Consider the following 12031-nt stretch of genomic DNA (forward strand, 5'->3'; position numbering starts at 1 on the left):
TTGTGACAACTTTGCCTTGATGTTGCAAACGGATCTGTGTCTTTCCAATTGTTTATTGTCAGCAGTTGCGCCTCAAGGCAGACAGCAGAGGTAAGTATTGTATGCTGATTAGGTTCAGGCACTCGCCCGATTGTTCACTAGATTTAAGCTAGATATGACGGATACAGATTATACTAACTGCGTCGTAACCGACCGCAATTTTACAAACTGGCCAGTTTTTTATATCAAGTGCCATAAAAAGTCGCAATTTCCGTATGCTATTCTGCCTATTTCTTCTTACTATTCTATCTTCGCTGCTTACGACCATACGTACTTCACGGCAGCAGTACGAACGAATGATTGAAATGAGGTTCCAAACCACCTCTAGTCTTCGAGCAAAACTTTGCTAGTGTGACGTCATAACTCATTTTGAAATCCACGAGTGGGCGTTAAAGAGTGTCCGGGATTCGTGTTGCTGCAATATGGTAACCCTAATCTAGAAAAACTTGCGAAAATGTCGACAATACATCTACCGACAGAATACTGGCACTTCCATACACTCTACAAACCGGGACCCACCATCAAGAGATGGAATGACTCTATATTCACAAACAGCAAGCCGCATCCTATCGACACAATGAACAAGAAACGTTGAAGCCACGGAAACACAAAAATGGGACCCGGAAGATTGTCAAAACGCAAAATTGAAAGACATATACATCGAAATTCAATAAAAAAAAATACACAAGAACATGGACAACCAGGAGGGCACTGAAATAAACTGACACAATCCAAATGAAAAATAGGAAAATAGCTAGCCTGATAAAAAGAAATAAGGAGTCATATCATACAGCATCGCTAGAGACGGGTTCCTGTTCGCTTGGAAAAGAGTACAAAAACATACTGGGCATCGAACAGGACCACCTGCCATAACAACATGCCGACAATGCGGATGCAAAAAGGAAACCCTGCAATGCGGATGCAAAAAGGAAACCCTGAGCCGCATTCTATACATATGCCCAATTGCGAGCCAGATTCTCAAGAAGCTAGAAAAAAATCCGAAAGCAAGTAACAGATACCAACATACGACTAACTGAGGAACTCCTTAAATATGAGAAGTGGGAAAAGAACGATCTTGCCACACAATTCCTTGTAACCCTATACAAATGGAAGGCAATACCTAGCCGAATTGGTCTCGATTAGGGCTGGGCACAATGATTCGAGTACTCGAATCTGAATCGAGTATTAATTTTAATGATTCGAGTCGAGTAGTAAAAGACGATTTTTCGAGTACTGAAATTATACGCTCCTCACCACTGAAAGTTGATTTATCAACGAGGAGTTTATCAACCATCAACGAGTTTATGCTAATTTCACTGTTGAAGCCTTGGAACCTTGATTGGCCGTATCGTAGCATACGAAACATGAAGTACAAAGCTACGAACGTTACTGGAAATAGCACATTTCCGAAGTCATGATCATCCCGCAATATTGTCACCAAGTGCAATGAAATCGGTATGGTCGAAAAATAGCAAAGTATCCTTAATATGATGGGTAACTGGCATTGTATTCTCTATGGTCGCTTAAAAGGTACATATTTGAGCTTTGACAAATAATATTCTGCTATGACGTCACACTGAGTGATACTCGATTACTCGACTCGACTCGAAGCATTTTACGTGATTCAGAATCGAATCACTCAGGTACTCGATTTTGCCCAGCCCTAGTCTCGATATAGACAACGAGTCGGAGAAAGATTCAGATGAATACGCGACAAAAACATACAAAAGCATCATTTCAACGGCAAGAAGAAGACTGCACGAACCCCTGCCAATGGTCCTCGAGCGACTTCGGACCCTGCTTAGAAACCTCTGACACCCAGGCTGCAACACAATCGCACAAAGACTTTTCGTATCTACAACGCTCACTGTCCATAATGGACAATATAAGCGACGTGTGGTGTTACCGCGTGCGGCCGTTAAAGGCTTTGAAGATTGGGCGACACGTTGCCTCCAGGAAAATTGTATATCTGACCCAAAGTCAGGAGAGTTGAAGCGTTTGTCCGAAGAACTGGGTCTTGATGAAATGCAAATTAAGAGCTGGTTTTGCAGGAAAAGATCGTTTTGCAGGAAAAGAGCGAAAATAAGACAAAATGAAGCAGCCCATTCAGGGACAGAAAACTTGGGAATCGGCAGTGATGCGACTGGGCCGCCAACAGAACCTACAATAAACAGTAGTGATTCGACCCGTACGGAATCGGAATCATCAGACATGAGGTCATGCTCAGTCGTTCCTAGAAGTACCGACATTTACTTACAGAGCTTTGGTGATATATATCAAAAGGCGACTGAGTTGGCTACGGAATGTATGTGTCGACCTAACCTGGAAAGTCCTCTCTCTGAAGATATGACAACGACATGAATGAATCACATCAAAAAATCTTATTTTCAGGGATTGGAGATTATGCAGAGGGCTTTCCATGAATGTGTACAGTGGGATATTGAGATGATAGATGAAAACAACGACGCAACAACAGCTTAGCCGAACAACCAAGCACAAGCTCCCTGGCGGGGCCGCCTGCAAGTGCAGTAAAGTACAATCGGGGCCTACGACATTCACGGCCTTGTCTGATATCTGTACAGTGTACAGATATTCGCGATTACTCATTACGTAACAATGGGCGATTGTCTTGATTTCTCTTCTGGCCAGGGCATGGTATGGTATGGTATGGTATGGAAGTATGGTATGGTATGGAACGAAATTTCGGTATGGAATATGGAAGAGTGCAAGTATGGTATGGTATGGAAATTTCCCAAGTATGGTATGGAATGTGTTTTCCATACTTCCATACTTTTCCATACTTTGACAGTTTTGCCAGAACCATGACAATAATCCTACTTTCAATTTGTCAAATTGATTGCATACCACATGAAATCACTCACTGTCCATGTTCAATGTTCATATCTCAAATTGTGATTCATGACTCACCCATACCGGCCGACTTTTATTTGACGACAACAATGTTTCGCGCTGCGCATATGAATGAAAATAATATTATTGATAATTATTCTGATTTAAATATCATAAAAAATGAATGATATTCGCCCGCTGTCGCGTTACAATTGCATTTCGCTTATCGTAACTTCCACTACGTAAATAACCAACGCAGTTCTAAAATCGTAGACTCCGATAATGTAGAAGTTACATCAATATTTTATCAATTTTTTGAACTTGGAAATAATTTTCTGCGCTTTGGGAGGATGATCCGCGCAATATCTATTTGATAGAACCATCATTGTAATTCAAAAACATGTAGCTTGTCTTGAAGCGACGTTACGATATGCAGGCCTACAATGAATGTGTATATGAATGTGTGTATGTGTATATGAATATGTAGGCTACTCACGGGAGATCGTGGAATCACTAATTGATAGCCAGGTCGGACTCGTTACTGATGTAATGACATATATTTCTTACTACTCGAGTTATAGTAGCGTGCGACAGTGTAGGTTATGGTGGCTTATAGCTACCATACGCATAAGTTCGTAAACACCAGGAAGTTTATCTGACCCATGCAATATATTCGGCATTTACACATGTAAATTGATGCTACCTTGGTACATTTCGAAAAATTTCAAACCCTTCCTATTTTTCTGTCGGTTTACCTCAGCATTTGATGTATTGGCCCTTTCCCGCGGTATGTCCTTCTCGTCGGAAGCTCATAGCGTTGGCTAGGGTTTCTTTTCTTCCTGTTTCTGCTTCTCTTTCTGTTTTCTTATTTCATGTATATCTCAATCTGCGATCTCTTTTCAGTCTTGCCACCCGTTTTTTTTTTTTCAGGAGATCTCCTTCCGAATAATTTCCATTATTCGCTCGAGATTTCCCTCCCTCTGAGGTATGCTCCTCAGTCTCAATCTTTGCTTTATCGAATTGAGAATCCATTTCTGTCCTGTTTTCTTTCCGTCATATTTTGTTTTATTCCGTGCCATCCATACAGCCTGTTTGTAGGTCGTGATCACGATCACAAAGGCTGCCTCTTGGTCCTCGTCCAGTGCTCTACCAGGGTCCATTTGAATGATTGTCTTCAGGGTTCTTGCTTCGATGTTCTGCCCCGTGGCTTTGCTCCATGCCCAAATTACTCTTTCCAGCGGTGTTATGGTCTCTTGGCACTTCGTGAGCAAGTGAACTGTCGTTTCCCTGTGTTTTTGGCATAGTTCGCATTCCCTTGTGTCCGTTATAGCCCTTGCATGCAGGCTCTCATTTGTATTTAACAATTCGAATGCTATCATCCAGTTCACCTCCCTCTGTTGTGGCTTTAGCATTCTGTGTAGGATGTTTTCCCATTTGGGGCCCTGCATTTCGGTTATCTCTCTCTTCCCGTTTAGCGCGACCGTATCATTATATAACCTTGCGTTCCCTTTCAGGGGTATGTAATCTCTTTTGTATTCCATTTCCTTCATGATCTTTGCCATTTCTGCCCAGTGCTGCCTCGGTTGCCACGTATGTGGCCTGCTGTTGTTTATTGGCCGTTCTCTTAGCCACCCTAGCGTGAGAGCAAGCTGGTGGTCCGTTCTCTTATCCCAGTCCTCTGCGATTTCCCCTGGTTTTAGTCTGAGGTACTTTACTGCAGGCTTAATAAATATAATGTCCGTGATCGTAGGTATGTCTTTCACTTCCCTACCCCCCGCGATCTCTTGCTGCACTAATTTCTTGTACTCTGGCCTTTTTCCCCTCCCAAAGAGGAACTCGACGATCTCATTTTCCAGTATACTTCTCGCTCCCTTTGGCATACTTGACATCGGGGCCAGGTATGTGAATAGCGGGAGTATGTTTGTTCTTATTGCTTGTATCTTTTCGTGTCTACTCAATTTCATCTCCTTTACTTCGTTTAACACTTCCTTTGCTTTCACCAGCGCCGGCGCCCAGATCTTTTGGGGGTCTGGCTTTTCTCGGGGTATTTCATGCCCTAGGACAACCATCTCGTGTACCCATTTGATTCCCTCTTGGCTTGTATTCTTACTTCCCTTTCGGTAGTCTATGCCTTTACTCTTTGTTTTGTTTATAGTGAGTCCACTTGCTTCACCGAAGCTTTTGAATATTTTCATTGCCTCCTTCGTTTCTACTTGCGACTCTAGCGTTAGAGTTATGTCGTCGGCATACGCCGGCGTCGTATATCTCTTCTTCATCCCTGGGATCTTATATCCCTCCAGATCCTGATTCAGTTTTTGCAAGAGGGGCTCTGTCGCGATCGTAAAGAGCAGCATGGAGATGGGGTCTCCTTGCTTGATGCCTCTCTCTATTTTTATGGTGTTTCCGATTTTTCCCCCCGTGGAGATTCTTGCCTCTCCTTTCTCGTAGATCTTTTTAAAAAAGGTCAGGCATTTCTCCCCCATTCCTATTCTCTCTAGAGCTCGTTGCAGAAACCCGTGGTCTATTGAGTCATATGCTTTTGTGAAATCTATTGATATAACTGAGCCCTTTCCATTTTCCCTCATTTCTGTTGTTATTTCTCGTAGGAGCAGATTTAGTTGTCCTATCGTCTTGGGGGGGTTCACATGTTGGTGTTCATGTGTTACGTCCGAAAGCACCTGCTTTAATCGGTTCATTAATATCTTTGTTAGTATCTTGTAGTCTTGGTTTAACAGACTTACTGGTCTGTAATTTGTTATCTCCTCTTTGTCCCCTTTTTTGTGGATGATTTTTAGTATCCCCCTTCCTAGGTTCGCATTCACGTTTTGTTCTATAAAGATCTCATTGTAGACCTCTGTGAGTCCCTTTGCCATCGTGTCAACATTTATGTTGTAGAGCTCGGCGCTTAGACCGTCCTCTCCGGGCGTTCTATTCTTTTTTTGCTGCATAATGGCTACCCTGGTCTCCTCTTCCCGGATTTTCCCATCCAGTTGGTCTTTCTGTTTTATCGTTAGCGATCGGTTAACTGTATCTAGGAATGTTTCGGCCGATTTCACGTTGTTTTCTCTTTTCGTGTACAGCTCCCTATAGAAGTTCTCAACTATCTCTTCTATTTCCCTTCCCTCCGCGGTGGTGTTGCCCTGCGGGGTTTTCAGCCTTTCGATCGTGGCCGATTCTCTCCTTTTCTTCAGTTTTTTGCACAGCGCGTAGGGGTTTCTGTCGAGGACTGTATTTCCTTCTACTTTAGCCTCTTGTTTTAATTTGTGTAACTCTTCCCTCTTAGCTTTGAATAGCTTTGCTTTGCACTGCCTGTATGTGCTAGAAGAGCGCCCAAGTATCGCTTTTTCTCGTTCTTTTTCAAGATTTTGCTCAAGTTCTTTGAGCTTTTCCCTTTTGTCTCTCGCTGTTTTTTTTGTGTGTTTTATAGTTAGTTTCTTTATTCTTTCCTTCACCGCCTCCCACCATTCGACCCTGGTGGGGTACACCAGCGGGTACAAAGTTTCCCATTTTTCCCATTTCTTATTCAGCTCATCTTGGTAACTTTCCGTTTTGTAAGTTTGAGTATTATTTTTCCAAATTGTGTTCGCGCGGCTGTCTCTATCTTTGTCTAACTGTATTGTGGCGAGGACCGCATCGTGGTCCGTGAGTTCGCAGGGTATGTGTTTGCAGCCTAGGGCATTCAGCGTTTTTGAGATGTATATTCGGTCGAGCCTGGACTTGCCAGTACTGTAGAAGTGCGTAAAGTCTTTCTTTTCACCTTCAGTTGCCCTGAAGGTGTCGATTACCCCTATCGTTTGTGTTACAAATTTTATGTATTGCGCAAGTTCTCTTTCCTTCGGGTTGGGAGGTTCCCTGTCTAACTGGTAGTTTTCTATGTTGTTGAAATCGCCTCCAATCACCTTAGGTGTGGTTCTGGAGGCTCGCGCTGCTAGCTGTCTCATTTGTTGTCTCTTTTTTTGCGAATCATTAGTGCCGTAATAGTTGATTACCTCTAGCGAGAAACCACCGAAAATTACACCAACCTTGAGGTATCTTCCCTCTGCGTCTTTTTCCCAGCTCGAGATTTTCGCCGAGGTTCTTCTGTGCACGATTAGCGTCGCAGTTCCCGCGCTTCGATTAATCCCAGAATTCCAGCACGACTGGCCTCTCCACTCCTTTTTCCAGAGTTCCTCCGTCTCTGGATCTGAATGAGTTTCCTGTAATAGGGCTATGTCCGCTCCCGTCTTCCTTATGAATTTGAACAGTATCTCCCTTTTGTTTTTCTCGTTTAGTCCATTGACGTTAATCGTGACTACTGTCGGTTTACCTCACATATCCATTTTACGGAGTCGCGGCATTGCGTGTGAGGTTACCAGTTCACTGCTCATTAATTTTATTGCGTGCTGTTCCATTCTGGGGGTCTTAACTTTCACCAATAGCAAGTATTTACAAAAGAAATTCATATCAAATTTTATTGAAGGAACAATTTTAAAGTGTATAAAGCAGAGGTCTCAAACTCAAATGTGCTCGCGGGCCATTTCCCAGTTTTTGATGACGCCGCGGGCCGCAGCACCAATCTTAGGGATATTCAATGTCTAATTTCAAAGTAGGCCTTATTTGACGGGACCTTGCAGACAGGCATTCTACAAACATCGTGGCAATGTATTTTGCTATTGCATTATTCACTCTTGACACGAAAAAAAAACATTTTCAAATATTTCAATAAAATTGATTTTGTGTCGGGCATAATTTTCTTTAATTAATGAGTTATAGACATCATACCTCATGACATTGTAAAACTGTCGGGCTATAATATTGCAGCTAGTGGACATTTAACGTGCCACAATTCTATGTAAAATATTTTAAAATCTACTGAAGATTTAACTGATATCAGAGAATTTTAGCGGTGTAGCATAATCCTGGTTTTGATAAAGTCGTGATAAGTATCGGCTGTTGTTACTGTCATTGCCAAAGTCAAACTAAATCAGCGTTCGATTTTGCCTTCGATTAATATTGGAATATATCAATAACCAATAACAACCTAAATATAATCGTTATTGAGCCATAGTAATAGCATTGCTTCTTATCCTTTTTAGCGATCGTACCCCTTGTGCTTCCGATAAGATTTCTCGTAGCCCCTGTCCATTTACACCAGTTTCTGATGGTACCTACCTATATTAAAATCAGAAAGCCCATTCACATGAAATCGCGCGCAGCGCGGGGACCATTTTCCAGCTGAATCAATTGGCCCAGAATATATTCCACAGCATATAGGCCTAATTCCACAATGCATTTCGTACACCCTTATGTGGTGTTTCGTACCCCGATGGAGTCTATACGGACCCTGGTTAAGAATCCATGGAATCGAAATGTCCAATCGGCGAAGAATTCATTGGTGTTACAGCTGTAGAGCGTACTACTATCTTACTCGCCAACGATAATAACATGGATAAAGAGAACAAACAACACATAGCATATATTCAACTATACGTCACAGGGGTCACAGAATACCAATGGCTGCCATACTGACCTGATTAGATAGCTATGTAGGCCTACCCCACGCAATTCATGCTACATCCTTTTTATATATATTACTATTCCCCATGACAGTATCATAGATTCTTGCGTCCATAGGCTTACCAACCAAGTCACCGATCCGAGTCGCAAGTCCTTCTTTGATTTTGACGTTTGACCCGACTCAACTCGAGTCATTTTAATTTAATCACCCAGTCAATCCAAAATCGAGTAACGAAAAGGTCGCATCAAACCAAATCACAATTTTCAGTCACGAATCATCGACGGGTCATGTCGTATCATTATAAACTAGAAATGAGACGTAATAGTCGATCTTCCACAGCATGGTAACTTTTTAAAGTGATGTGATAGTGAAGTTTGTTGAGATTTCGGTTATTTTATAGTAGCTGCACGTGAACTTTAAGTTTATATATCTAAAATAGATATACGGCACTTGAATATATTGGTGAATACATGAAATTCCAAAATGCCGTCGCGGGCCGTACAAAATGGTGTCGCGGGCCGCATGTGGCCCGCGGGCCGCGTGTTTGAGACCTCTGGTATAAAGGTTGGAAACGTATCTTATAATTTTTATGTAATTCTGTAGATGAGGTTATACTAGCAGTGCGTTACCACACTGGATTTACATGTCGTGAGATTCTGTTGCGATTTCCAAATAATCCCGTGTGTGTAGGCCTACATTATACGTTCCTACATCGCTAACGACATATGATATAAAGAAACTGGGGATATCATTGGTGCATCAGGGCTGTTTAAATGGATAATTTCATCCAAAATAATTAGAATATATACGCCGGAACATTTACACACATCAAAAATGGAATATCACTTGAGAGGTTGGTCAAGTTGCGAAAGTATGGAAAAAGTATCAAATATGGTATGGACTAATGTTGGTATGGTATGGAAAATTGTCAAGTATGGTATGGAACGATTGGGCGGGTATGGAGTATGGAAGATTCTCATTCCATTCCATACCATACCATGCCCTGCTTCTGGCACCAGACTCCTTGCATTTTGAAGCGAGTTTTCGAGTGGAAGGTTGGCAGAGATGCTCCAAGATGTCGTTTTTACCGTCTTGTACTATTAGGCAGGCCATACTCGTGATGAGCTTCGACGAGGACGGACGTGCAGCAATCAAGGTGATTAGCATCCTCGCGAACAGTCTGGGAGACTTCGTTTCAGGTGTAGTCGTTCTAATTTTGTATTATCCTATTGCTTGTATACACAATTCCATTTGTGTGCCTTGGAGTCGACTTTTATCAAAATATACCAACCAAAACTATGTCAACAAAAGGAGTTCGTGTACCACCTGAAAAGATTTCCAGTGAATTCGGCCACAGGTTACTTCGGCCCTAAGTAAATTCGGCCAGGGCCAGGGTAACAATAACATTATCTAACTTTAATTCTAACCCTAACCCCTACATTACCTAACCTTAACACTGATCCCAACCTCCAAATCACTTGATAATGATATAATTATGTAATTCAGTGGTTCCCAAATCCCAACGTGGGCAATATCGCCCCCCAGGGGGCGAAATTAGCGAAGGGGGCGATGCCGCGTTAAAACGGCTTAATTGGAGCCAATTCGGAGAAATTACTTTTTTTTAGTCAACCTACGAAAATTTAGCCGGAAAGTTGACCATTTTTTTAATCAACCAACCGGACATTACAGTTTGTATGCTCGTTTTTCGGTTCCCAAAAGTTGGGGGGGGCGATGATCGGTGTGGAGCTTGAAAAGGGGGCGATGAGCCGAAAAAGGTTGGGAACCACTGATGTAATTAATTCACAATAATAGTTGGTAATACATTTTTACAAAATTCTCCAAGGACGAATTACCGGGTAAATTCACCCCTCGGTAAATTCGGCTCTGTAAATATCCGCGTTATCTCCCGTGACTGTGTGATATACGCATACCTTGACCTCCAAATCACTCGATAATAATATAATTATGTAATTAATTCACATTAATAGTTGGTAATACATTTTCATACAAAATTCTCCGGAGGCCGAATTTACGTCGGTAAATTCGGTCCCGTGAATATTCGCGCTATCTCCCGCGATCTACGCATGCCCTGACCTCCAAATCACATGATAATAATATAATTATGTAAGTAATTCATGTTAACGTTTGGTAATACATTTCAATACAATATTCTCGGAGGGCCGAATTTACCGAGGTCACGGCCGAATTTACTGGCAACCCCTAAAAATAGTACATTGAATGCTGTCTCTTTCATGCTGGTGACGTCATATTTTGTAATACGATTGTTGATATACAATGTTCTTTCCAATCTCTACTAGTTGCTGACGATTACCCCTGACGAGTGTCAGCCGAAAATATATTCGGGTTCATTTCAATATGAATATACTATTCAATTGTATATTGAAGTTCTGTACCTCCAAAAAGCTCTTGTATAGTAATACTATAGTAGCTAAGGAGTCTTAATGTCAGTAAAAACGGGGCGCATAAGCGCTCCGCTGAAGAGGACCTCTTTGGACCAGCTTCTAAAGAGTCATCTTGTGTGACTAAACAGATTCGCTCTTATAATCCTATTCTTGTCAACAAAAGCCTTCATCAAGTACTAGGTGGTGCATATAAGGAGGTCAGGATTCTTTCATCCGGAGATTTGAGCGTACTATGTAACAACTACGACCAGATGACAAGACTATTTATTAGCTTGTAATAACCTAGGCACTGCGGCAAAACCAATAGAAGTCAAAACTGAATTATACAAGACGAAAACCCCAGAAATGCGCGCTGTCATAACTGTTGTACTGTAGTTGACTCTGTCAACGTGAATTGGACTTTAGCGTATTATTAGGACTATCATGTGTGGCCAACCAGACTTGGACAACTAGATAATTCTAGTTGTTTAATTTCACGAAATTAGAGCAAAATGCCAGTAATCTAATTCTAGTCTAATTTGTGAAATGCTTCCATGCTCTAATTTTAATCTAATTAGCAAAATGTTCTTATGCTCTAATTCTAATTTGTGAAATGTCCGTATTTTCTAATTCTAGTTCTAATCTAATTATTGTTTTCCTGAAAATTCCTCTTTGTCCGAGGCATATTGCACTATTGCAGTAAGTTAACAAGAATATCCCGCTTGCGCAGGAAAATCCAGTGCCAAGCCGCCATCGCCTTACATCAGGGGTGGCCAACCTTTTCAGCCAAAGGGCCACATTTGATTGACGAACTATTGCGCGGGCCACTATCCGCGCGAAGCGAGCGAGCGCAAACGCAAGGTCGCATATCTTGAACGACACTTTGTCTCGTAATCGCGAATATAGTTAGACTCAGTCTCTTACATTAGTGGTTCTTTCATTTCACAAAGTGGTAACAATATTAAAAGCAAGAAATCGAGTGACAACATGTTGCGCGAAGCGTGTAGAAAATTTTTACTTTTGATAAATTTATCGTAAATTATTCTACTTTATCGTAGTGTACGAAGATCTACCAAAATGTGGCTGGCTAATGGATCTGTCAATGCATCGGAACTGATATTTTAGTCATCACATCTCAAGTGTTGCGGCAAGACAAATCAAATTTTTGTTGGGCCTTGCAAGTTCACAATCTGTGCAATCCATTTTTGGTAATATTAATAATTTCGGAAATTACCTCGCGGGC

The sequence above is a fragment of the Botryllus schlosseri genome, chromosome 10 (genome assembly GCF_051294905.1).
Source record: "Botryllus schlosseri isolate E-star chromosome 10, Bs_hap1, whole genome shotgun sequence".
NCBI classification, from domain to species: Eukaryota; Metazoa; Chordata; class Ascidiacea; order Stolidobranchia; family Styelidae; genus Botryllus; species Botryllus schlosseri.